Source organism: Geotrypetes seraphini, chromosome 19 (assembly GCF_902459505.1).
Source record: "Geotrypetes seraphini chromosome 19, aGeoSer1.1, whole genome shotgun sequence".
Classification (NCBI taxonomy): Eukaryota; Metazoa; Chordata; class Amphibia; order Gymnophiona; family Dermophiidae; genus Geotrypetes; species Geotrypetes seraphini.
Genome location: NC_047102.1, coordinates 11,747,672 through 11,775,588, shown reverse-complemented (window position 1 = coordinate 11,775,588; position 27,917 = coordinate 11,747,672). Strand labels below are relative to the sequence as shown.

At 43.1% G+C, this 27,917-nt stretch overlaps 1 protein-coding gene across 12 annotated transcripts in view; it reads left to right on the top strand.

Moving 5' to 3' along the window:
- CHST1 (carbohydrate sulfotransferase 1) overlaps nucleotides 1-27,917 on the top strand; it is a 144,528-nt gene that overhangs the window by 24,362 nt on the left and 92,249 nt on the right. Inside the window, exon 1 of one of the 12 annotated variants that reach the window (XR_004537656.1) lies at nucleotides 9,571-9,589. The exons of the other annotated variants lie outside the window; for them this stretch is intronic. The gene's annotated coding sequence lies outside the window, so the exon portion shown is untranslated. Of the gene's footprint in view, nucleotides 1-9,570; nucleotides 9,590-27,917 lie in introns of those variants that run through there. 12 annotated transcript variants of the gene reach the window in all.

Sequence of the window (27,917 nt, the reverse complement as noted above, 5' to 3'; positions counted from 1 at the left end):
ACAAGGGAATTGGGGGGGGGGCAAGACAGAGAGAAAAAGGCGGGAAAAAAGCAAAGCAAGATTTAACATGAGAGGTGGGGACAAGGGAATGGGGGGGGGGGCAAAGAGAGAAAAAAAGGCAGGAAGAAAGGAAATCAAGATATTACATGAGAGGTGGGGACAAGGGAATTGGGGGGAGGCAAGACAGAGAAAAAGGCGGGGAAAAAAGCAAAGCAAGATTTAACATGAGAGGTGGGGACAAGGGAATTGGGGGGCAAAGACAGAGAGAAAAAGGCAGGAAGAAAGCAAAGCAAGATATTACATGAGACGTGGGGACGGGAATGGGGGGGCAAAGACAGAGAAAAAGGCAGGAAGAAAGCAAAGCAAGATATTACATGAGACGTGGGGACAAGGGAATGGGGGGACAAAGACAGAGAGAAAAAGGCAAGAAGAAAGCAAAGCAAGATATTACATGAGAGGTGGGGACAAGGGAATGGGGGGGGGCAAAGACAGAGAGGAAAGGAAAGCAAGATATTACATGAGAGGTGGGGACAAGGGAATGGGGGCAAAGAGAGAAAAAGGCAGGAAGAAAGCAAAGCAAGATATTACATGAGAGGTGGGGACAAGGGAATGGGGGCAAAGAGAGAAAAAGGCAGGAAGAAAGCAAAGCAAGATATTACATGAGAGGTGGGGACAAGGGAATGGGGGGCAAAGAGAGAAAAAGGCAGGAAGAAAGCAAAGCAAGATATTACATGAGAGGTGGGGACAAGGGAATGGGGGGGGGGCAAAGAGAGAAAAAGGCAGGAAGAAAGCAAAGCAAGATATTACATGAGAGGTGGGGACAAGGGAATGGGGGGGGGCAAAGACAGAGAGAAAAAGGCAGGAAGAAAGCAAAGCAAGATATTACATGAGAGGTGGGGTCAAGGGAATGGGGGGGGGGCAAAGACGGAGAGAAAAAGGCAGGAAGAAAGCAAAGCAAGATATTACATGAGACGTGGGGACAAGGGAATGGGGGCAAAGAGAGAGAGAAAAAGGCAATGAGAAGGATGACAAAGAAACTACATTTAAATAATGGAGAGGCTGGACTAGACCTGAGACTAGACCTTCTGCTCCAAGCTAGTGAAGTTTCTTAAACCTGCCTCAAAGTTCTACAGGAAGAGAGTTCTAAAGTGCTGGATCGATACAGTATGGCAGGAGAATCGCCTCCCTCCCCCACACAATTCACAGAATAATCACCTGGCAAATAACACCTCTAATTATCAATGCAGCTCTTGTGTTTTTCTCCTGTATCACCATATCCAGTTTTCTTGCACTGAGCTCTTGGTTGGTTGGAACAGGAAGGACCTAAGTGATCATAACTGCTGTCTCCATGAAGAGACCCTTAGGATTCTGCTTCCTTAAGGTTGCAGACACCTCTAGTGGCTCTACCAAGCCACCGGACTTTCACTTGTTCCATAATCTGTGAGGATATTTACAAAGGGAGGGTTCTCCTGTGACCAGTGACTATCATGGTGGGAGGAGATCCCTCATGGTGGAATACATAACTCCAGTCCTGTTTGATTTCTTTGGCCACAGCTTCTGCTTCTCTGGTCTTTGCACCATACATCAAAGGGAAGAGGGATGCTGGTAAATCAAGCCAATGCACCTGGAGAAGGAAAGCATGGATAGCAATACCAGAGGTTTTTTATTTTTTTTTAGGATGCTGGAAGAGAGAACCAGCACACATAGGAATCCACTTGGTTATCATTCATCTCTCGGAACTGCAATATCAAGCAGCCAGACAGCATTACCATGCACACACCCTGTGCGTGAGCCAAGAGTATCTGATGGAAACACCCTCCTCCATCAGAGACAAGAATGTTCTCGGTGGTGGAACTCCCTTCCACAGGAATTAAAGCTAGAAAAGGACATTGGGAAGGTCAAGAAAGGGATAAAGACCCTCCTCTTCACAGACTACTTTAACTAATAAAGCAACATAGAACGCAATATAGAGCATGATACAAATATTATATGGGGAGAGTGTGGTGCACTGGTTAAAAGCTACAGCCTCAGCACCCTGAGGTTGTGGGTTCAAACCCAAGCTGCTCCTTGTGACCCTGGGCAAGTCACTTAATCCCCCCAATGCCCCAGGTACACTAGATAGATTGTGAGCCCACCGGGACAGACAGGGAAAAGTGCTTGAGTACCTGAATAAATTCAGGAAAACGGTCCGGGCCTTCCCTGGAAGAACAGTATAGAAAACTGAATAAATATAAAAATAATTACAGGTTACCTGTTCAGCAGAAAATTTGCTATAAAGCTCCGTCTGTCATTCATCAAATAGTGTTCTCCTCTTCTACTTGCTTTCAAAACTCGTGGGAAGTCTATCAACCGGCGAGACGTTTGAGATCTGAGGGGGGGGGAGGGGGGATGTTGCTCATTGGTTTAAAATAAAATGGGATTCGCTATGTAAAATCTTAGACTATCAATTTTTCTCAATTGCCGGTAAGAATCTCTGGAATTCAATTCCAGGTGTAACGAGATTATGCAAAGATCGCACGTTTTTCAAGAAATTGCTAAAAGCACAATGGCTTTTGGCCGCCTTTCTCTAACTCTGTGGTCATTTTATTTATTTTAGATTTGAATAATTCTGCGCTGAGGAAATTTTGTGGGGAAGATTTGACTTTTATTTGTTGCATTTGATCATGCTTGTTTGTGTTTTGAAATTGTGGACGTGAACGTTTTGTGCATCGCTTAGATTCAAGTGATTTTCGTAATTTTTAAAAATAAATAAAATAAATGTTCAGTCAAGTTATTCCTCTTTTGTGATCCATGCAGAACTTATGTATAACACTAGGATTGTTCTCCCTTGAGAAAAGGAGACTGCGTGGGGATATGATCGAGACCTTCAAAATACTGAAAGGAATCGACAAAATAGAGCAGAGAAGATTATTTACACTGTCCAATTTGACACGGACAAGAGGACATGAAATGAAGCTAAGGGGGGGCAAGTTCAGGACTAATATCAGGAAGTTCTGCTTCACACAGAGAGTGGTTGACATCTGGAATACTCTCCCAGAGGAGATTATGGCGGAATCGACCGTCCTAGGCTTCAAGAGCAAACTAGATGCATATCTCCTTAAGAGAGGCATATAAGGATATGGTGGACTATAAATTACAGACTAAATGTAAAAACGCATTGAAAATACTGCTATGATAGCCTAGGACCATTCATACCACGTTAACACGAAACATTCATTAACATCACACCATCAATATACGAAATTATAAAACAACGGAGAAAAATAAACCTCAAGTGTGAGAGGCCGGGACTACACAAGTACCCGAGTCTATTCACATCATCACTGGTTTATAAAAAAACTCCGTGTACATTTAAATCAATACTTCTTCATTCACACTCAATAATTTTTTAAGAGTTTTCAAAGAATATTTTCAAAAGTGTTTCAGGGTGATATATAGAAACCTATTCATGGCATGAACCAAATCCCAAACTAATCATTAACAGCACGAGGGCTACAGCTCAGCTAAACAGGTGTATGCAATTTGTTGAGGCATGGAAAATTGGAGCACAAGAATGAGAACAAATAACCACTCATCTGAAAAAACCGGAGTGTCCCAAACGATTCTCAGTCCTTTGTCCCGTCCCGACAGAAAAGTCCTTCTGTTTCGCCTGAAAGGCTACATCAGGGGAAAGATCCAATGTCCAAAAAAAACTCCTGCTTCCTTCAACGCCAAACAAACTTGCAGCTGGCTTCTCTCAAAATAGTGTTGGGACTGCGAGACGCGCCCGGTTCGAATAAAACAACTTACGAACCGGGCGTCTTGACGTCATCACACAAACGTGATGCGTGATAGGCTAAGCCCCAGCCATTCACACACCAAACAGACTCTCTGTATTACAGATAGGTTTAAGATTAGCGATCTTAAAGTTCTGAAGACAATCTAACGTTCAGAAGAAAGGTTGCCATTCATGACAAGTATTCAAACCCTTAGGCTCCAAAGTTTGCAAACGATCTATCCATAACTGCTCCTTCTGCCAGAGCACTCTCCTAATGTCTCCTCTCCTTAAAGATATGGGCAACTTCTCAATCACACAACATTTTAAGTTCTCAAACCTATGATCTTGTTGAACACAATGTGCTACAATCGGGGCCGTTAATTTGCGAGTATTTAAACAACTCTTATGTTCTGTCATTCTTACTGTTAGAGTGCGTGAAGTTTGGCCTACATAAAGCAAGGCACAAGGACAAACTAGAACATATATAATGTTCGTGGATTGACAAGTGGAAGTATGACGTAAGATATAATTCTTACCATCACTTGGATTACTAAAGCTCAAGGTTGTCATCATGATGTTACAATTGGAGCAATGGCCACACGGGCCATGTCCCATTATATTATCTATGTTATCCATATTCTCTAAATTAAAGTTTTCTTTAGATGTGCGACATAACCAATCACTCAAATTCTTGTTTCTAGATTGAGAGAAAATAAATTTCTTATTTGAAAAGCAGGGAAGTGTTCTGAGTAATGGAAGATGTCTTTTATATCTATTAATGATGGACTGTGACATGCGAGTTTGTTTTATTACGCATGGAATCAAATCCTCTTCTTCTGGTGTCCTTCTATATTCCAATAAGTTTTCTCTCGGATTGTGTAAGGCACGTTTCTTTGCTTTTTTAACTACTGCATATGGATAATCCCTAGATAATAACCTCTGTTCTAAAATTTTGGATTCTTGAATGAATCTGTCTGTAGTGTTACATATTCGCCGATATCTTAGGAACTGCGCAAATGGGATGCTCGTTTTTAAATGAACAGGATGCATACTGTCAAATTTCAACAAAGTATTTCTATCAGTAACTTTGCGAAAAATAGATGTTTCAAAACCATCTTTATTCTTCAGAACTAAAACGTCTAAAAAACTGATCTTCTCCATGCTATATGACATTGTAAATTTGATGGTTCGATGACATTGATTATCAATATTTCAAACTCCTGCAGCTGTTGCAAAGTACCCGACCATATCACAAAGATATCGTCGATAAAACGCCACCATTTAATTACATGTTGAAACTCAGATAATGTATAGATAAATGATTCTTCGAACCATGACATATAAAGGTTAGCAATTGTGGGTGCAAAAGATGCACCCATTGCTATCCCCGAGAGTTGTTGATAGAATTCCCCATTAAAGATGAAATAGTTGTTTTTCAGAGCTATAGAGCTTAGTTCCATCCCATTTGCGCAGTTCCTAAGATATCGGCGAATATGTAACACTACAGACAGATTCATTCAAGAATCCAAAATTTTAGAACAGAGGTTATTATCTAGGGATTATCCATATGCAGTAGTTAAAAAAGCAAAGAAACGTGCCTTACACAATCCGAGAGAAAACTTATTGGAATATAGAAGGACACCAGAAGAAGAGGATTTGATTCCATGCGTAATAAAACAAACTCGCATGTCACAGTCCATCATTAATAGATATAAAAGACATCTTCCATTACTCAGAACACTTCCCTGCTTTTCAAATAAGAAATTTATTTTCTCTCAATCTAGAAACAAGAATTTGAGTGATTGGTTATGTCACACATCTAAAGAAAACTTTAATTTAGAGAATATGGATAACATAGATAATATAATGGGACATGGCCCGTGTGGCCATTGCTCCAATTGTAACATCATGATGACAACCTTGAGCTTTAGTAATCCAAGTGATGGTAAGAATTATATCTTACGTCATACTTCCACTTGTCAATCCACGAACATTATATATGTTCTAGTTTGTCCTTGTGCCTTGCTTTATGTAGGCCAAACTTCACGCACTCTAACAGTAAGAATGACAGAACATAAGAGTTGTTTAAATACTCGCAAATTAACGGCCCCGATTGTAGCACATTGTGTTCAACAAGATCATAGGTTTGAGAACTTAAAATGTTGTGTGATTGAGAAGTTGCCCATATCTTTAAGGAGAGGAGACATTAGGAGAGTGCTCTGGCAGAAGGAGCAGTTATGGATAGATCGTTTGCAAACTTTGGAGCCTAAGGGTTTGAATACTTGTCATGAATGGCAACCTTTCTTCTGAACGTTAGATTGTCTTCAGAACTTTAAGATCGCTAATCTTAAACCTATCTGTAATACAGAGAGTCTGTTTGGTGTGTGAATGGCTGGGGCTTAGCCTATCACGCATCACGTTTGTGTGATGACGTCAAGACGCCCGGTTCGTAAGTTGTTTTATTCGAACCGGGCGCGTCTCGCAGTCCCAACACTATTTTGAGAGAAGCCAGCTGCAAGTTTGTTTGGCGTTGAAGGAAGCAGGAGTTTTTTTTGGACATTGGATCTTTCCCCTGATGTAGCCTTTCAGGCGAAACAGAAGGACTTTTCTGTCGGGACGGGACAAAGGACTGAGAATCGTTTGGGACACTCCGGTTTTTTTCAGATGAGTGGTTATTTGTTCTCATTCTTGTGCTCCAATTTTCCATGCCTCAACAAATTGCATACACCTGTTTAGCTGAGCTGTAGCCCTCGTGCTGTTAATGATTAGTTTGGGATCTGGTTCATGCCATGAATAGGTTTCTATATATCACCCTGAAACACTTTTGAAAATATTCTTTGAAAACTCTTAAAAAATTATTGAGTGTGAATGAAGAAGTATTGATTTAAATGTACACGGAGTTTTTTTTATAAACCAGTGATGATGTGAATAGACTCGGGTACTTGTGTAGTCCCGGCCTCTCACACTTGAGGTTTATTTTTCTCCGTTGTTTTATAATTTCGTATATTGATGGTGTGATGTTAATGAATGTTTCGTGTTAACGTGGTATGAATGGTCCTAGGCTATCATAGCAGTATTTTCAATGCGTTTTTACATTTAGTCTGACTTACACGATTGAATTTCCACATATATTTGGACTATAAATTACGCCAGGTGTACACCTGGCAGGGCCTCCGCGTGTGCGGATCGCCGGACTTGATGGACCGAAGGTCTGATCCGGAGAAGGCAGTTCTTATGTAGGAAGTCGCGGAATATAAGCATGAAGTAATGTAACATAACCAATGACTGATCCGTTGTCTAAGCCACCAGATAGGTCAGAAGAACACACGTTGGGTCTCACTGTCACACAGCTGCAACCTTTAGCGTCGCGGTTTAACACAATTAACCGTAAACCTAGCACTGAAGGAACATAAGACACGCCACTGTCAGAAATTGACACTGGGGCTATACCTAGACAGCACAGCTGTGCAATGACTGCTCCAGCTGGGCTAATTAGAGAGTCTGCAGTTTAAAAAGCTATTTTTTTTTTCCACTCCTCACACCCTTGCTTACAACATTCCCCTGTGCGCCACTCTAAAAACTGCCTTGTTTTGGGGAGATTCGGTATACAATGACTTTTATGCACAAAATACTGTTTTAATTATTAGCTAGGATTTAAGATGAATCCCCGTCTATCTCTCTTAGGGCTAGATTCACTAAGCAAACCGATCGCGTACCGATCGGTTTGCGACCCGATTTTACTCCGGCCCGATTCACGTACCTCTCCTCCGATCTGATTCCTATCCGTGCATGCAAATGAGGGGGGACGGCATGCAAAGTAGGCAGGGACGCAATGCACTACAGAAATCTTGCAAACCGACTGGGCTGGCTGATAGACACAAGAAGCGACTGCTGAGGACCAGTGGCTGAGGTCCTTTCCGACTGCCCTGCCTTCTGCCGCCCTGCTTTCTGCCTTGCTTCTCTGCCCAGATCTGCTGCCCAGTCTCAGCCCCGATCTCCTGCCTGCCCCGATTTCGTGCTCCGCCCCAAATATCTCCTGCCTGCCTCCCCGACTCTCCTGCCCTGCTCTCCTGCGAGCCCGTGGTTTAAACCAAGTTAAAACCACGGGCTCGCTGGGCTAGTAAAGGTAAAAAAAAAAAAAAAAAGTTACAGCTCCAGATGGCTTAGACGTACACTAGCGATCCGTGCGGTCGGAGGGAGAGGGGGGGGCATGCCTCCGATCGCCCTCATTTGAAATTTTTTGTTTTCTGAATTCGTCAGGCCTGCACTGATTCTCCGTGGATCGGAGAAGCAAAGGAAGTTTAGCGAATCTAAATAATTCGGGGTGCCTTGTCTTTCCTTCCTTACCCTATGAATAATCCTCTTGAGTTTCTACTTAGATACGTCCCAATTGTATGGATGGTGCAGCTGGACACTATGGAAAGTGAATTAATTTCCTTACTGATACACTATTCTCTGACCCTCCCTAGAAGAATTCAGGAAAAAAAAAATAATGGTTCATCAGCAGAGCGATTAATTGGAATTATTTATGGCTGTATTGGTTGATGACATGGGCATGTTGTCTGAGACCATACACTGCTTTGGCAGAGGGATACTGGCATTTTCCACAGAGCACCAGCCCTTATAACGGTGGTATTACTGGTCAGTCTCTCTGTCTGTCTGTAGGTAGGAAGGGGGAAATAACCCAATAAGCCCTTTTTCTGGAAACGTCAATCGCTCCTCCTAAAATTACTTGCTCCACTTCATCAATGACGCTGAAACCGTGGACTGAAGACATAGTTTTATTTTATTTTTATTTTTCTTTCCAGCTTATGATTTATCTTTAATCTTATCTATTGTTTTGCCTTTTGTCTTTGTTTTGTTCTATTTCTATCATTTAAATTTCTCCAGAATTCTACTGTTCAACGGCTCCCCCTTCTGCTTCTATTCCTTTCTCTCCTCTCTTCTACCTTCCAAAGTATTTAGATCAATGCTGTCTTGTTAAAATGTTTATTTTATTTTTATTTTTCCTCTAACTCTACTTTTCACTTCTCTATTACCCTCCAGGTACTTTAGTTAGATTGTGAGCCTTCGGGACAGTAAGGGAATTTTTCAAGTACCTTTCTTATTTCTAATCTTAATGTATATTTTCTGTAAACCGCTTAGAACCTAACGGATGTATCGGTATATAAGAAATAAATTACATTACATTACACAGGATGGTGCCACAGGTATGACTAAATTTTACCATTTCCTCTCTTCATTCCCTCCCCCCCCCCCCCCCCCCCCCCCGTTCTTTGGTCATCCTAAATCAAATCCCCACTCACTTTTCCAAGCCCTGCATCCAGCCACTAGCCTCTCAGCTCCCATTCTCAAGCCCCCATCCCCAGGCACAATTCCACTCCTCCGCCAGAATATAAGATGGAGGCCTAGCCTGGTATTTAGAGCAGCGGTCGAAAAATAGGGTTTGATTCCGACTGATGTTTCTTGGGCCAGTCACTTTTGATTGCCTCGTGTACAAAATCATATTGTAAGCCCTCCGAAGGTGCAGAAATGCCTACTAATACAACTTGCCTTGATCTGCTAATGAAAAGGCATGAGGTAAATAAAGAGGTCAGAAATATACTTAATACAAATCTTTGTGTGATTCTTTTCAAGAGCTGACACTGAATCTGCGATCGACATAAAGATGATGGCACCTGAAAAGAGATCGGTAATTGTAAACCTGATGCAGAAATTGAAAAGAAATAGTGAACTAGAAACTCCTCCAATACTGTCAAAGGTACCCAAGAACGCCAGGGTTTCTCGCTCCACATCTTCCACCTACACATCCAGCCTCATGAATTTTTTAAAGTAAATATTGCAGAGTGTATGCTGGGACTTGGGGGAATGTCAGAACATAACAATTTATTGCAATTAGAATTCTTACTCTGGATAATTTATGGATATTAATTATCTTCTGTGGCAGGTTGCTGCCCCCCAGCCATGAAAGCAAGACTATCTGTACATGCTCGGAGGGTGCTGGAAACTCTGATCCACATACAGTACATTTCCATACACAGAGAGAACCCATATAGACGGACACGCACATACAGACGTCATACATGTCCATAGTTCATGCTACACAAGTTGAACAGGTCACATGGTATACAAGGTTCATAGACGAAACCACATGAGACAATCGCGCGCAGACAAACCCGCCCAGACAATTACGCGCAGGACGTCAACGCGCTGGATTTCAACACTATTTTAAAACGCTATGAAGGGGTGTGTGGGGAGGGGGAACCCCCCATTACAGAGGAAACAGCCTGTCTCCCTGTTTTCTTAGGGAAAAATTACTGTTTGCTCTGTAATGGGGGTTCCCCCCCCCACCCCACCAACGGGCGCAGCAACATTTCTAAGTAAAATTGGGGGAGGTTCTGCCCCACACCCCCCCTCAGAGTGCTTTAAAATTGTGTTGAAATCCAGCACGCTGACGTCCTGCGCGTGATTAGCTCACACGCTTTTGAATGGACACTGGCATACAGAGGTGGTTTGAAACATTTGGTAAAAAAAAACAAGTTTAAACAACGCAGTCCAGTGGTGTAGAAAGGGTGATGGTGCCCCTCCCCCCTGCACACCCACCCACCCCTCCCCCGTACCTCTTTAACGTTTCCGGCGCGAGCAGCAACCTCAGCCTGCCACTTGCGCCAGCTTCGGCTCTTCCTCTGACGTCACTTCCTAGGCCGCGGGTTCAGGAAGTGAAGAACCGATGCTGGTGCGAGCAGCAGGTTGGGGTTTCTGCTCACGCAGAATAGGATAGGTAGGAACTGACTATCACCAATATACGGTACGTAGTTCACTATTGTTTAAAAGTTGTTCGTTCAAGAAAGAAAGAGAAAAAGGATGTGGCACTGTATTAATCTGTGAGTCACTGAAGAATAGAATTAAATGCCAAATGCAAGTGTCACTTTACTAGGAAAATGAGGAGAAAATTTCCGTGCTTTCAGAAGGTTCGAGATGACTGGAAAGCTGAGTGCTTAGTTTGCAAATCTATTCCTATGTCTCTCTGAAAGATAAAGATGCTGGCGATTTACAAGCGCAAATTCATTCAGATAAGCATAAGAAGACTTCAGAGAGAGAGAGAGAGAGCTCATCTTCAAAATTAACATGTTTTTAGAAACCCTTGCAGCACAAAAGATGTGTTTTTGCTTTCTATAGTGTTATGCATTTACACATCAATGGATTGCACTTGTGCCTTGCTGAAGAAGATGTTTTCTGACTCAGAAATAGACAAAAAAAATTGTTCCAATGCCCAAAGAAAGTCAGGAGCAATTATTAACCCTGTGTTTCCCGCCTCACCCTGTCCTAAAAATATTACAACATAACGACCAGACTGGCCCCTACTGTAACTGCGGTTCTAAATCTCTGTATTTACAATCACAGTTACAGTGGGGTTCACTTATTGGACTGGTTACCAATATCAATCATCTTGATCACCACAGTTCAGTCGTCCTTATGTCCCTGGATTTGTCCTCGGCCTTCGATACAATAGACCTCATAGTAACATAGTAGATGATGGCAGATAAAGACCTGAATGGTCCGTCTAGTCTGCTCAACCTGATTCAATTTAAATTTTTTCTTCTTAGTTATTTCTGGGCAAGAATCCCAAAGCTCTACCCAGTACTGTGCTTGGGTTCCAACTACTGAAATCTCCGTCAAAACCTACTCTAGCCCATCCTCCCCCAAACGGCCATATACAGACCCAGACCGTGCAAGTCTGCCCAGACTAGCCTTAGTTCAATATTTAATATTATTTTCTGATTCTGGATACTCTGGGTTCATCCTAGATCCTCTGATTACTGATTAATCATCTTCAAGAAATTGGCCTCCAGATCAAGTGTTGGATTGGTACATTTCATATTTCAAAGATCGAACATCTAAAGTTTCATTCAATGGTTCTTCTTTCCCCTCTTCTCTTTAATATCTTTCTGGTCCCTCTCATTACACTTGGACAGTCCATTGGCTTCTCCGCATATGCCAATGGCATACAATTAATTCAATAAATCTTGATAACTCGGATGACATCACTACTATCAATCAAAATTAGGAGAAAAGTAGTTCCTGGCTCAATTCAAACATGCTAGCGCTCAATGTAAGCAAAACTAAATCCAAGGTTTTCCCAATTAAGAAAGGCTCAACATTACTCTCGACAATTGAATTTAGGTCTACTCCTGTTCAGTCCGAAAGAACCATTAAACTTCTGGGAATCACCTTTGATGAGAAGCTTACTTTTCATGACCACATCAGCTCTGTCGTACGGAAATGTTTCTACCATCTCCGGATGATTCAGTCTCTTGCTAAGCTACTAGGTCACTCTTCTCTTAATACCTTCGTACATTCCCTAGTTATTTCTTGTCTGGACTATGGTAATGCCCTATAAAAAGGAATTGCGAAGAAAGAAGTAAGGTGCCTTAAAATAGTCCAAAATACCGCCGTAAAATTATTTTCAACGCAAAGAAATTTGATCACGTCACTCCTCACACTGGCTTCCTATTGAACACCGCATCACTTACAAAAATCATACTGTTGACATTCAAAACCAGAAACGCAGGACAGACTGAATTTATTAATAGACTTTTGATTCCTCATTCATCCCAGCGTTCTCTTCGATCATCTAGTCAAAATCATTAAGCAATCCCCTCCTTAAGACATATTAACACCATGAGAAATAGCATTTTTTCTATTACAGCCCCCTCACTCTGGAACTCTGCTCCAAATTATTTAAGAGAGATCACAACACTGGATAATTTTAAGTATAGCCTTAAAACATTTCTTTTTAAAGATGCCTTCGCTGTATGATCATCCTTTTAAGGATGCTTTAACATTAGTCCAGCCCTTCTGGATCACCCAGTCATTGTGGCTGGACCTTTCCCTTCCTTTCCATTCTGTTTTTCCCTTTAATTGTTCTTTCCTATCCAATCAATTGTAGCTCTTCCCCATTTCTCTTGTGTTGGTCTGTAAGTCCGGTGTGTCAGTTCCCATTGTTTTGATGTGTTTTGTTTTATTGCTTTTTATGTGGACTTGTTTTTGCTTAATTCTTATGTAAAGCCGCTTTGAATTTTGAAAAGGTGGGATATCGAATTTTTAATAAACTTGGAAACATGTATATTTTGGAATTTAATAAATACCATGAGATGCAATCAAACCACACGTTGAGAGACTGCTCATGTCACTGCTTTAATACGTCAGTGGTAGGTTTAGTAAACAGAAGGATATCTTTGCATATCTTGCATCTTCACTGGCTCCCTAAGCTAAACTAAGGGATATTAGCCTTGAAAAAACCCGCTGGGTGAAACATGTCGGTGTGATAATCCCTGAGAACTAGACCATTTACTATTTACTAAGCTAAGTATTAAAAAAAAGTGTATGATATATATTTAAAATGTGGGTACGATAAAAATCTAAAATTTAAGACTGATTAAAGAAGACCCGGTGAGGAATGGGTACAATGAAATTGTTTTGAGTAACTTTGGTGGTACCTCCTGAGGGTCTGTCACACTGTAATTGCCAATAACAGAGTTGGAAGTGTGAGAACATTGGAGGAAACTGACAATCTCCTTCTCCAAACTATATCTATATCATTCTTTCACATCTAGTAATACAGTGCTGTTTTAGTAAGAAATCATAAGGGTGCCACACAGCAAAATGTGTGGGAGTGCAAGACCACACCATTCCCAGCCATAAAACTGGACAGAATTCTTTCAGGGCTTTGTTCCTAGCTATTGAGGCTGCAATAATTTCCCTCTTGCCACAATGTGCGTACACCATCACTCAGTGTCAGAGACTTGCAAAGTATTATTCACCAGGGTCATTAGTTGCAATGTTTCAAACTTCCAGGCTATGTAATAAGGGATTTGCTGAGTGTTCACCTTACTGTTCATTGTTCCAAACAAGATCCGGGATTATTTGTCCTGTCCTTAAATAAAAACAGCTCGCTTTCTACAAATATATCGTTCCCTGCTGAAGGGGGTTACCAGGTTATCGTGATTTCCCTCGCCTTCCCGTTTTTGCAACAACAAAGTTAACTGAGAAAATGCAAGGAATGGGAGCCCATGCTTTGGACATGATATCCTTGTAACAACAAATTTACGAGAAATGTAATGAATTAATGCTTCCCCATTCCCTTTCATGAAGCTCAGTATCCTGTGGCCAACCCAGGTCACATGCTCCTGGCAGAAATCCAGAGTAGCAACATTCCAGAGCTGAAATTGTGATGTCATAATGCGCCATTCCACCAGTGCCTAAGAGCCAACCTCACCAGTGATGTCACAATGGCTTGATTGTCCTGTACTCAACTCACATAAGAATTGCCATAGTAGGACAGACTGAAGGTGTGGCTCACTGGTTGAGCTGCTGCCTCTGCAGAGGTTATGAGATCCAAGTCCCGGTGCTGCTCCTTGTGACCCTGGGCAAGTCACTGAATCCTCCCGTGCCCACCGCTTTGAATGTCACCTTTGAAATGCCAGAGAGACAAAAAGGCAGTATACAAGTCCCCATTCCCTTACCCTTGACCAGAAGGCTCCAGATCATTATGGACAGGATAAGGGATCCTTCTACATCCCCACAAACTCTGCCTCTGCCCCCACCCAATCCCTGCAAGCTCTGTTCTCATCAGCACAAGCCTAAAACACTTATAAGTGTTTTACTATTTGGGATCTTGCCAGGTACTTGTGACCTGGTTTGGCTACTGTTGGAAATAGAATACTGGGGCTTGTTGGACCTATGGTCTGCCCCAGTATGTTCTCATGTAGACTGGGCTATCACAAGCCAATCGGACAATGCATTCTGTACACTGCCATAGGTGAATTTATTCAAAAAGGTGGTAGGTACATCCTAATTTATATATACATAAGGCACTCTGGCCTTATATATATGTGTATGTATGTGCATAAGGTTACCAGACATCTGGATGGCTTTTCAAAACCCGGCACTTTGTCTTTGCAATAAGGCGACCAGTGCTGGTCGCAGTATTCCAGGTTGGGGGGGGGGGGGGGAGGGTGTACCATGGCCCAGTATAGCGGCATGATAACCTTCTCCAATCTGTTCATGATTCCCTTCTTAATCATTCCTAGCATTCTGTTCGCCCTTATTGCGCGGACATCTTCATTGACTTGTCGACCAGTAATCCCAAGTCTCTTTCCTGGGGGGGGGGGGGGTGTCTCTCTGAGTACCGCACCAGACATCCTGTATTCGTGTATAAGATTTTTGTTACCGACATGCATCACCTTACACTTACCCACGTTAAACCTCATTTTCTGTGTCGTGGCCCATTTCTCGAGCGTGTTTGTCACATTGCACGTCTTCGCAATCCTTCTGCGTCTTCACTACTCTGAATAGCTTCGTATTGTCCGAAAATTTAATCACTTTGCTTGTCGTATCAATTTCCAGGTCGTTTATAAATATGTTGAAGAGCAGGGTCCAAGTACCGAACCCTGCGGCACTCCACTCGTGACGCTTTTCCAGTCCGAGTATTGTCTGTTTACCCCCACTCTCTGTTTCCTATCCGCCAACCAGTTTTTAATCCATATGAGCATTTCACCCTCGATTCCATGGCTCACAATTTTTCAAAGTAGTCATTCATGCGGGACCTTGTCGAACGCCTTTTGAAAATCCAGATATAAAATGTTGACCGGCTCGCCTTTGTCTATCTGCCTGTTTACTCCCTCGAAGAAGTGCAGCAAGTTCGTCAAGCAAGAGCTTCCCTTGCTGAAGCCGCGCTGGCTGGTCCTCATCAGATTGTGTCCATCAAGGTGATCAATGATGCGGTCCTTTATCAGCACCTCTACCATCTTTCCCGGTACCGAGGTCAGACTCGCTCGCTGGTCTGTAGTTTCCCGGATCTCCACTCGAACCTTTCTTGAAGACCGGTGTAACTTTCGCCATTTTCCAGTCTTCCGGTATCCTTCCCGTTTTGATCGACAAGATATGTCATGAATAGATATTGGAGGTACACAGTGGGAAGAACCCTGTGGTGTGGGAGATGTTGTATGGAGATATGATGGGGCAGATACACTTGCACAGAGACAGATATGGTAATGACAGGTGTACATGTGATAAAAAACTAGGGTACCGGAGAAGAGGTATCAGGGCATAAGCAGTGGCTCACAGGAGTACCTCAGCTCTGTTAGGGATGTTCTTCTGTCTGAAAGATTGTCTGAAGCTGTCGTGTTTTCATATCAATCTGGAAAGAAAAGGCAGCTAGAAATGTGTCGGGCTGGAAGTGTTTGGTATAAAGCTGATAGGCCTCTCTGCCTGTCTCACTCGCACATCTGTCTGGTATGCACACTCACATTTACAAGCCTGCTGAAAAGGGCATTGATTACCCTTGCCTGCAGCACAGCCTCTGAGTGATGTCACTGCCCTCCCACAAAAAACCTTTAAGTGACAGAAACACTAGTTTCCCCGGCCCCAATCAGGGCCAAATGCAAATTAAGATATACAGAAATGTGTAGGCGCACAAGAGCTGAGAGAATGCACCAGAAAACTGGAGATTTCTCAGATATGCCAAAACCTGTGTGCTTGGGGCAGGGAGTGATTTTGCTTTGGTTTGGGGGAAGGGGGTGTACTGGGGGAGCAGTGACTGATCTTGTATTGGATTGGGTGAAGAGGGTGTGCTGGGGAGGGGGCCAGGGAGTGATCTTGCTTTGCTTTGGGGTGAGGGGTGTGCTTGGTAGGGGGCAAGGAACAATCTTGCTTTGCTTTGCGGGGAGGGGTGTGCTGGGAAAGGTGGGGGGGGGGCAGGGAGTGATCTTGCATTGGTTTGGGTGACATCATTGAAATCCCTTCCCAAATTTTAACCACGGACAATATCATCAAAGACTTTTTTGGAGAAAAAATTACTATTGTAGATATTCTAAAAATTAACAAAAAAAATCTATACTTATGTCCAAAAAACTCTGATGTTAACACCATAAATGAAGAGGTACTCAACATTTTGGAAGGCCAAACTAACATATCTCAGCTCAACCTCAACGAATGACTCAACTCAGGAAGACACACAAAACTATCCAAAGGCGTTGCGAAATGAACTGACTCCAACAGGAATGCTGAAACAAAGTCATTCTTAAAAAAAGGAGCAATCATTATGCTGTTTAGAAATCTAAACATGGAAAGAGGATTGTGCAATGGTACCCACCTCATCATTAATGACTTAAACAACAACCTCATCGTTGCTCAAGTAATAACAGGTTCAGCAGAAGGGTAATTCATTTTTATTCCACGTACTGATTTGGCTCCAACCTCCACTGATTTTCCCTTTACATTATGAAGGCCACAATTTCAAGTCACATTAGTCAGTTGTTCCAGTAGGTTGGGCTTTCTCCATTAATAGCTTTGAATAGTAGGCAGTAGAATTTGAAGTGTACTCGCTTGTATTGGGAGCCAGTGTGAGTCGTGATCTGCTGCTGTGATGTGGATTTGTTACAGGGGAAAACACCCTCCATGGATTCAAGCCAAAGTTGGACTTTGCCGTCCTCGTACAATCCATCATCCTCCCAGATTGGATTATTGCAATTCTATTTACCTAAGCTTAACAAAGAAAAGCCTCCATAGACTCCAACTAATCCAGAACACCGCGGCTAAGCTTATCTTCTCAAAAAGTAAATTTGACCATGTCTCACCAATCCTGCCCAAGCTCCACTGGCTTCCTGTTATCTCCAGGGTCCACTTTAAATGTGCCTGCCTAACCTTCAAGATCCTTCACGGCATTCTTCCTCCTCTTATTCCTCTATCCTGGAATTCCTCAAATCCAATTTCCACCAGATCCACGCAAAAACTAAAATTATCCTTCCCCTCCTTAAAAGAACATAAGAAGTTGCCTCCACTGGGTCAGACCAGAGGTCCATCTCGCCCAGCGGTCCGCTCCCGCGGCAGCCCATCAGGTCCGCGACCTGTGAAGTGGTTTCTGACCACTTCTATAACCTACCTCAAGTTCTATCTGTACCCCTCTATCCCCTTTTCCTCCAGGAACCTATCCAAACCCTCCTTGAACCTCTGTACAGATTTCTGGCCTATCACATCCTCCGGAAGCGCGTTCCATGTGTCCACCACCCTCTGGGTAAAAAAGAACTTCCTAGCATTTGTTCTAAACCTGTCCCCCTTCAATTTCTCCGAGTGACCCCTAGTGTTTGTGGCTCCCCTCAGTTTGAAGAATCTGTCCCTATTCACTTTCTCTATGCCCTTTAGGATTTTGAAGGTTTCTATCATGTCCCCTCTAAGTCTCCTTTTCTCCAGGGAGAACAGCCCCAGCATTTTTAACCTGTCAGTGTATGAAAAATTTTCCATACCTTTTATCAGTTTAGTCGTCCTCCTCTGCACTCCCTCTAGTACTGCCATGTCCTTCTTGAGGTACGGCGACCAGTATTGAACACAGTACTCCAGGTGCATCTCCCATGTTGGTAAACTAGGGTCCTCCCTCCCCTTCAGAATCACTCAGCTCTGGAATAGTCTCACTTCCCCTCTTCGTAACTTGAACTCCCTTCAACTATTCCGTAAGCATCTGAAAACTTGGCTCTTCTCCAAAATGTAACCTCTCCCCCTCTCTGGTACTCTAAGCCCTAACCTCTCTTCATACTTACTTCTATAATTCCATTGGAGTTCCGTTCTATCCCAACCCCTGCAAACCGTGTCGAGCTCCACATTGTGGAGATGATGCGGTATATAAACCCAAGATTTAGTTTAGTTTAGTTTCTGCTAAACTGGAACGTACGCATGTGAGGCTGGACTCATTTAGAGCACTGGTCTTTGACCTAAGGGCCGCCGCATGAGTGGACTGCTGGGAGCGATGGACCACTGGTTTAACCCAGCAGCAGCAATTCTTATGTTCTTATGTGTGTCTTCCTGAGCTGAGTCTTCAATTGAGGTTGAGCTGAGATATGTTAGTTTGTCCTTCCAAAATGTTGAGTACCTCTTCATTTATGGTGTTAACATCAAGAGTTTTTTGGGCAAAGTATAGATTTTTTGTTAATTTTGGAATATCGTCAATAATAATTTTTTCTCCAAAAAAGTCTTTGGTGATATTGTCAATGGTTAAAATTTTGGAAGGGATTTCAATGATGTCATCAGGCAAGCCGTCAATGTGTGGTGTATCGCCATTACCAATCTTGATGAGCCAAATGCTGAAATCGGTGTCGACTGAGTGAATATTGTTTTTAAGGTTGAGGACTTTGAATTCGGGCCACAGGTTGTTATTCTTTATACATGCCTCTACAATTTTTGTGCGGCCAGAATGAGGCACCACGGGAAGTATTTGACGGAAATCTCCACCAAGAAAACTTTTCCTCCAAAGGGTTTGTTGTTATCCATTATTTCTTGCAGTAGTTTGTCAACCACTGTAAGAGCTATAGAGGGGGCCATAGTACATTCGTCCCAAATGATTAGTTTAGTGGATCGTAAATTTTCAGCATCAGTAGAGTGCTGGCACTGCTTTTTTAGGCGCACTGAGCGCTGGCACTCCAACCAAGCACACCCCTTCCCCCAGACCAAAGCAAAATCACTCCCTGCCCCAAGCACACAGGTTTTGGCTTATCTGAGAAGTCTCCATTTTTCTAAAGCAGCTCTGGCAGGGTCTGACGTAGGCTCCTTGTAGCGATAGGGAAACCGCCGCGGGCTCCTTAGTCAGGTGGAGGAAACAGCCACATGCAACCGCCGTGGATGCTAGAATAGATGTGTAGACTTAGGCATTTCTTAATTTCTTTCTGTATGTCTTTCTTTCCGTCTCTCTCCTTGGCCGCTGTCTGTCTTTCTTTTTTCTGTCTCCTTGGCCACTGTCTGCCCTTTTTTTTTTTTTTTTTTCTTTCTGTCTCTCTCCTCGGCCACTGTCTGTTTGGAGTTTTTTTCCTGTCTCTTTCTCTCCTTGGTCGTTGTCTGTCTTTTTTTTCTGTCTCCTTGGCCACTGTCTGCCCTTTTTTTTTTTTTTCTTTCTGTCTCTCTCCTCGGCCACTGTCTGTTTGGAGTTTTTTTCCTGTCTCTTTCTCTCCTTGGCCGCTGTCTGTCTTTCTTTTTTCTGTCTCCTTGGCCACTGTCTGCCCTTTTTTTTTTTTCTTTCTGTCTCTCTCCTCGGCCACTGTCTGTTTGGAGTTTTTTTTCCTGTCTCTTTCTCTCCTTGGTCGTTGTCTGTCTTTTTTTTCTGTCTCCTTGGCCACTGTCTGCCCTTTTTTTTTTTTTTCTTTCTGTCTCTCTCCTCGGCCACTGTCTGTTTGGAGTTTTTTTCCTGTCTCTTTCTCTCCTTGGTCGTTGTCTGTCTTTTTTTTCTGTCTCCTTGGCCACTGTCTGCCCTTTTTTTTTTTTTTCTTTCTGTCTCTCTCCTCGGCCACTGTCTGTTTGGAGTTTTTTTCCTGTCTCTTTCTCTCCTTGGTCGTTGTCTGTCTTTTTTTTCTGTCTCCTTGGCCACTGTCTGCCCTTTTTTTTTTTTTTTCTTTCTGTCTCTCTCCTCGGCCACTGTCTGTTTGGAGTTTTTTTCCTGTCTCTTTCTCTCCTTGGTCGTTGTCTGTCTTTTTTTTCTGTCTCCTTGGCCACTGTCTGCCCTTTTTTTTTTTTTTCTTTCTGTCTCTCTCCTCGGCCACTGTCTGTTTGGAGTTTTTTTCCTGTCTCTTTCTCTCCTTGGTCGTTGTCTGTCTTTCTTTTTTCTGTCTCCTTGGCCACTGTCTGCCCTTTTTTTTTTTTCTTTCTGTCTCTCTCCTCGGCCACTGTCTGTTTGGAGTTTTTTTCCTGTCTCTTTCTCTCCTTGGCCGCTGTCTGTCTTTCTTTTTTCTGTCTCCTTGGCCACTGTCTGCCCTTTTTTTTTTTTTTCTTTCTGTCTCTCTCCTCGGCCACTGTCTGTTTGGAGTTTTTTTTCCTGTCTCTTTCTCTCCTTGGTCGTTGTCTGTCTTTTTTTTCTGTCTCCTTGGCCACTGTCTGCCCTTTTTTTTTTTTTTCTTTCTTTCTCTCTCCTCGGCCACTGTCTGTTTGGTGTTTTTTTTCCTGTCTCTTTCTCTCCTTGGTCGTTGTCTGTCTTTTTTTTCTGTCTCCTTGGCCACTGTCTGCCCTTTTTTTTTTTTTTCTTTCTGTCTCTCTCCTCGGCCACTGTCTGTTTGGAGTTTTTTTCCTGTCTCTTTCTCTCCTTGGTCGTTGTCTGTCTTTTTTTTCTGTCTCCTTGGCCACTGTCTGCCCTTTTTTTTTTTTTCTTTCTGTCTCTCTCCTCGGCCACTGTCTGTTTGGAGTTTTTTTCCTGTCTCTTTCTCTCCTTGGTCGTTGTCTGTCTTTCTTTTTTCTGTCTCCTTGGCCACTGTCTGCCCTTTTTTTTTTTTTCTTTCTGTCTCTCTCCTCGGCCACTGTCTGTTTGGAGTTTTTTTCCTGTCTCTTTCTCTCCTTGGCCGCTGTCTGTCTTTCTTTTTTCTGTCTCCTTGGCCACTGTCTGCCCTTTTTTTTTTTTTCTTTCTGTCTCTCTCCTCGGCCACTGTCTGTTTGGAGTTTTTTTTCCTGTCTCTTTCTCTCCTTGGTCGTTGTCTGTCTTTTTTTTCTGTCTCCTTGGCCACTGTCTGCCCTTTTTTTTTTTTTCTTTCTGTCTCTCTCCTCGGCCACTGTCTGTTTGGAGTTTTTTTTCCTGTCTCTTTCTCTCCTTGGTCGTTGTCTGTCTTTTTTTTCTGTCTCCTTGGCCACTGTCTGCCCTTTTTTTTTTTTTTTCTTTCTGTCTCTCTCCTCGGCCACTGTCTGTTTGGAGTTTTTTTTCCTGTCTCTTTCTCTCCTTGGTCGTTGTCTGTCTTTTTTTTTCTGTCTCCTTGGCCACTGTCTGCCCTTTTTTTTTTTTTTCTTTCTGTCTCTCTCCTCGGCCACTGTCTGTTTGGAGTTTTTTTTCCTGTCTCTTTCTCTCCTTGGTCGTTGTCTGTCTTTTTTTTCTGTCTCCTTGGCCACTGTCTGCCCTTTTTTTTTTTTTCTTTCTGTCTCTCTCCTCGGCCACTGTCTGTTTGTGGAGTTTTTTTTCTGTCTCTTTCTCTCCTTGGCCGTTGTCTGTCTTTTTTTTCTGTCTCCTTGGCCACTGTCTGCCCTTTTTTTTTTTTTTCTTTCTGTCTCTCTCCTCGGCCACTGTCTTGTTTGTGGAGTTTTTTTTCTGTCTCTTTCTCTCCTTGGCCGTTGTCTGTCTTTTTTTTCTGTCTCTCTCTCCTTGGCCACTGTATATGTCTGTCTGTATTATTTTCTGTCTCTCACTCTCTGTTCTTTCTATCTCTCTCCCTGGCCCTCTGTCTTTCTGTGTGTCTGTCTTTCTTTCTGTCTGTCTATCTCCCTGCCCCCTGCCTGTCTGTTTCTCGTGCCCCTTCTCCCACCTACCTTTTTGTTTATAACGTCGTATAGTTAGGGAAAAGTGTCCGACGCAGGCTCGTTCAGCCGCCGGCCACAAACCGCCGCAAGCTGCAGCTGGAGGAAGTTGAGGAAAGCGCCACATGCACTGCAAACCGCCACAGGCTGCACCGTCGGACGCGTCGCACGCTGTACTGCACCACACATACCGCTCACTGTACTGCACATGTCTGCCGTGTAGCTATGGATCGGATGCAGGGATCACGAAGTGTGAACTGCGCATGTGCGGTAAAGAGTTTTATTATAGCAGATTATTAATTGTTTACAATGATCGACTTCTTATTGAATTAAGATGCAAGTTTGCACTGTGCAGCAGTGGTGATTTTCTGCACAGTCCCCGACCTGGACAGTACAATGTGTCTCCTTTACAATTTGTATAACTTAGTTTATTTACTAGGTTATTTCACAGAAGGTGGAGCCTCCTGCCAGTTCCTTGTTTTGTAATATTTTGTTCATTTTTATAAGACATTTGTCACCTCAACATATATGAAATGTGTTTATACACCCAGCGGTGGACCCTTATCTTACACATACTGTGGTATATACTGAGACAGCATGAAGCAAAGAACAAATTCCGTTGTAGGGAATAATAATAATAATAATTTATTTCTTATATACCGCTATACCGTGAAGTTCAAAGCGGTTTACAATAAAGATACATTTGACAGTACATGGGATAGAAACGGTTTACAATAAAGATACGTTTAGTCGGTACATCGGATGCAAGTGGAATGGTGTTCCTAACCTCAGATTCCATGGGAACGAGGTCCTGGTATTCCAGAAACGAATGCTAGGAAGTTCTTCTTTACCCAACGTGTGGTGGACACCTGGAACGTGCTTCCAGAGGGCGTAATAGGGCAGAGTACGGTACTGGGGTTCAAGAAAGGATTGGACAATTTCCTGCTGGAAAAGGGGATAGAGGGGTAGAGATAGAGGATTACTGGGCACGATGGACCTCAGGTCTGACCCAGCGGAGGCATTGCTTATGCTCTTAAACCCTTCTAATTCATGCTACGCTGCTTCTGGCTCTTGTCGGAGATTTAAAATGTTAGCACTTCAAGCACTGAGAAAAAAATTGTCACATCTCACTAAGTGAAGGGAACTGATCAGAGCTCCAGATTTACCATGAACGGTTTAATGGAGCCACCTGGGGGAGATTGCACTGCTCTGTGCATCCGTGCTTAATTAACCCATCCCACCCTCAAAGGGGCATTTTAGCCAGACATAGATTACAGAGAGATGCCTTATGTGTCCTATAACAGAAGCCCCGTGGCTCCAGCTAGAACTTGTATAGTTCGTAAGCATGGTAAATTTGGAAAAGCAATGCTTTGGAGGAAGGAGACGGAATCGCACTGCGACTCTTGTCCTGGGTTTTGTTTTGCGTTGGAGCAGTCAGCGATTTCTAACTCCACTTGTGTTCAGCATTCCGAGAGAAATATCATGATCCAAGATAAAAAAAGAAGTACACTCTGCTTTGTGCACAGCTCAGTCAATTTTTATATACAATTTTTGTGTGCTACCATGGGCACTCTGTCCCAGATTCTGTAATGGCCTAGGGTTATCAGATTTCCACCAAGAAAAATCCAGACCTATGGCCACGCCCCCAGGACCGCCCAGTTCGCGCCCCAGCCCTGTTCCCAGACAGCATCCGCATATGCAATGGAATAACATCCCGATTACATGCACGTGTGCATGATGTTACAAGTTTCAAGTTTAAAATTAAATTAAAAAAAAAAAAAACTTAAAAAAATAAAAGAAATAAAATAGGGCAGGTTGGGGCCAAGACGACAAAAATTTAGACAGGTTGGATACAAGAGGAGAGGGGAGGAAGATTTTAATTATATTAAAAAAAATAAAAGGAAGGAAAGAGGGAGAGGATAAAACAGGAGGAAAAGGGGGGGGGGGGTGGTCACTTCTTACAAGCGGTTCTCTGTTTTTATTTTCCCTTAAACAGGATTCTGCACGTGTGCGGATGCCCCTTTCCGATGCAATTTGGTCAGGAAGCTTTTCAAAACCCAAAGTGCCGGGTTTTTAAAAGTCGTCTTATTGGTACGTCACTTAGCTTTATCTTTGTGGTCTCGACCATTGGGATTATCTGGCCGCCGACATGTTGCGCCCAAGCTTTTTTCAAGGCGTAATCCCCAATTATTTCATCCGCCAGCTTCCTAGGCTACTTTCCTTCACACAAAGATCCATTGAAAGTGGTCTAGGAAGCTGGCAGGTGAAATAATTAGGGATTACGCCTTGAAAAAGCTCCGGCGCCACATGTCGGCGGCCAGATAATCCCGATGGTTGAGACCACAAATATAAAGCGAACTATTTACCATTAAGATTTTAAAATAATGGTATCTATAATTAGCAAATAACTTATGAGATACAGTAGCGGTTTGCACAAAAAAGCTATATGCACTTCAAACATAAAGAAAATTAATTTTAAAAAATAGAGCCTGTGAGGAACGTACATGTCAAGCTTAAGGCTGTAAACTTGGTAAGCCTGGAGTGGTGTTTTGAGGTTCTATATATAAAATGTGATAGCTTGAAAATTAAGTATACACTGAGGGCGATATACTGATTGATGTGGTCCTTCCCTGACATTACATTAGTGATTTCTATTCCGCCTTTACCTCACGGTTCAAGGCGGATTACATAAGAATTGTTGATATTAAGAAGTACTTAAGGAATAGTTTGAAAATTTTTCTAATTTGCTAAAGAGTAGTTGGTAATGCAGGATGAGTTTGGAGCATTGTTGGTTGTGTTATATTGGTTTGATGTATTTTTTTGAAGAGTAGGGCTTTTGTTTCTTTTTTGAAGGTTTTGTAGTCTGTGGTCGAAGCCAGCAGATTGGTGAGTTGCCGGTCCAGTTTCGCTGCTCTGGTGACCAGTAGGTTGTCATACATTTATCTTCGTTTGACATGTTTGGTTGCCGGGTGTGTGAATATTGTGTGGGTTCTCCTGCGTCTGTTTGAGGTGGAATGAGTTAAGTCGATTGCTCCAGTAGGTAGGGCTGTCTCCGTTTATAGCTTTGAATAGTAGGAAAGGAATTTGAAGTGTACTCTGGCTTGTATTGGGAGCCAGTGTGAGTGGTGGTAGGCCTCTGTGATATGGTTGTATTTTTTTCAACGAATAGATAAGTCTTAGGGCTGTGTTTTGTATCGTTTGAAGTTGTTTTATCATTATTGTTTTATCATTGTGCACACGTCTGGCATTCTCTCCCACGTTAATGTGAATTGTGCACAGCCTGTTTGCATACCATTTGCTTACTATTCTGGGGGAGCAATATTTTTTTTTTCTTTATGCTTGCATTAGGAAGCCATATGCTTGCGTGTTAGCATGCAGGTTTATTGCACTGGCCCGAGAGGGGGGCCAAAGGAAGTGCGAAACACACACAGGGTTGGCCTTTGCACAGATCAGTATACAAACATTCAAATACACACACACAATGTCTCGTGCTCACGCAGCTCATCACAGGAGCAGTCTGGAAGCTAAGGCAGTCGGCATTATCAGATCTTTCACCACGTCGCTGCTTCTCACCTGGACCTGCTTCAGTCATCCATCAGTGCACCATAGAGGATTTTTCTAGAGCTGGCCTTAGGAGGTACAAACAGGGCCGTTGCCTTGGGTTCTTATACTACAGGGCCCTCAAGCCTGCCTACCCAGCTCAAGGAGATACAATCTATTGATGGGCTTTGGAGTCCCAAATATCTGCCTGGGCCCCAGCATGTTTAACTGCAGCCCTGTCCACTGCTCACAATACTGACCTACTTGGACCGCCAAATATTCCTACACCTAGGAACAAACAGCCCTAGAAAGAGAGAAGGGAAGCTACGTAGTTCTCCATTATGTGCATTCCCCGTGAATAACGAGCAAGTGACCAGCATGACAATGACGCAAAATTAAAGTCCCATAGAAACGCGCTGAATGAACAGGACCCCAGAGAATGTCCCGAGTTTCACGTGTATAGCTCAGACTTGGTGCAGAGCCAAGCTTAGGGCCATACGCCATTTTTCTCCACCAGACTGACATGGCATCCAAGCTTTTTGCTTAACATTGGGTATTACATCTGAAACCGTAAGGCATACAAATCTTTTCCTCCCTGTGTACAGATACGTGATCCTTTATCCGGAATTCTGAAAACCGAAAAGCTCCAAGCACTGAAATTTTGATGTGAACCGGAAATAGTCAAGTTCCCTGATGTGACGCACACCGAAACCAACGCAGGTGCTTGCTTTTCTCCTGACCTCTGTGCAAGTTGGGTCAGAGGGCTGAAAAGGGGGCAAAGAAGAGCGGCAGATCCCACTCAGAGTGGCAGTGAGAAGCAGAAAAGGTCAGAGGGCTGACTTAACATTAATATTCCGAAAAGTGAAAAGTTCCAAAAAACCGAAATATGCCTGGTCCCAAGGATTTGGGATACAGGATCTTGTACCTGTATTTATTTTATTTTTAATAGGGACAGAACTTTTCTCCTTCTGCTTTCAAATTTCAGCTCAAAGACAACCAGTCTCCAATGAGCTATGAGCCTTCATTTACAATAACTAAGGGTTTCCTCTATTTGACACACCAGGTAAGGTGTGGAGAGGTCCGGGTGGGGGTGGGTCATATCCCGTCCTAAAAGTTTTATTCAGGGCTTTTCAATATTCACAGGCCGGCTCTGCCCCTAGAACCTGTGAATATTGAGGGGGAAGTGTCCTAGGATACTAAATTCTTCCTTTTCAGACCAAGCTGTTTCATCTTGGAGTTCCTTCCCCATACCAAAAGAATGCTAGCAATTGTTCCGTCAGGCTCTTAAACCTTTTCTCTTTCGAAAATATGTACTTCAAACTGAATAAAGTGATTCACTGTGAATTTATATATATATGTTCTATTTCTGTTAACGCGGTAGCTCCTCTGCGAATCAACATATGTGGCTTTATCTTTGTTAACTTTGTAACTCCTGGTTAGAGTTACCGTTAGTTTAAAATGCTCGGGAAGGGGTTACAAAATTCTATATTGGTTTAGAGCAGTGTTCTTCAACCACTGGTCCATGGACCAGTGCCGGTCCACAGAAATTTCCTGCCGGTCCACAGGGCCAGCACGTGCATCAGGTCCAAAACAGTGTTCTTTAACCGCCGGTCCACGGTGCCATCGATGCGTCGTTATCTTCGAGCCAGCTCCCACTTCCTGATTCAGTGCACAAATCCACGGACAGTGGCTCCTACGGGCATCCTGCGCCTGAACTGGAAGCCTTCTCTCTGACGTTGCAATGTCAGAGGGAAGGCTTCCAGATGAGGCACGGGACGTGCAAGGTGCAATTAGTACTATTATGGGGGCGGGGTCTGGGGTGGGCATTGGGTAGAGATGGGCGGGGTCTGGCCCATGACTTAGCCCTGTGTTCTTCAACCGCCGGTCCACGGACCGATGCCAGTCCACAGAATAATTCTTTTATTTCTGCCGGTCCATAGGTGTAAAAAGGTTGAAAAACACTGGTTTAGAGCACATTTTATTTAAAACATCCCCCCCCCCCTTTTTTACAAAACCACGATAGCACGGCACACTGAATGCTCTGCGCTGCTCCTGACACATAAGAGTTCCTATGAATGTGGTTTTAATACACTAATGTAGGAGAAGTGTTAAATTATGTAATAGGTGGTCTGGTGGCCTGTGCTGACTTCAATCAGCCCCTTATAATGCTGTTGGGAACTGATTTTCTCAGGTTTGGTGGAGACTGACTCCACTGCCCCTACATTCTCAAATTTGCTCACTGTACTTACATTTTTATTCATATGAGGTAGTAAATGCTTAGACATCCATTATATTCCTATGGGCATCT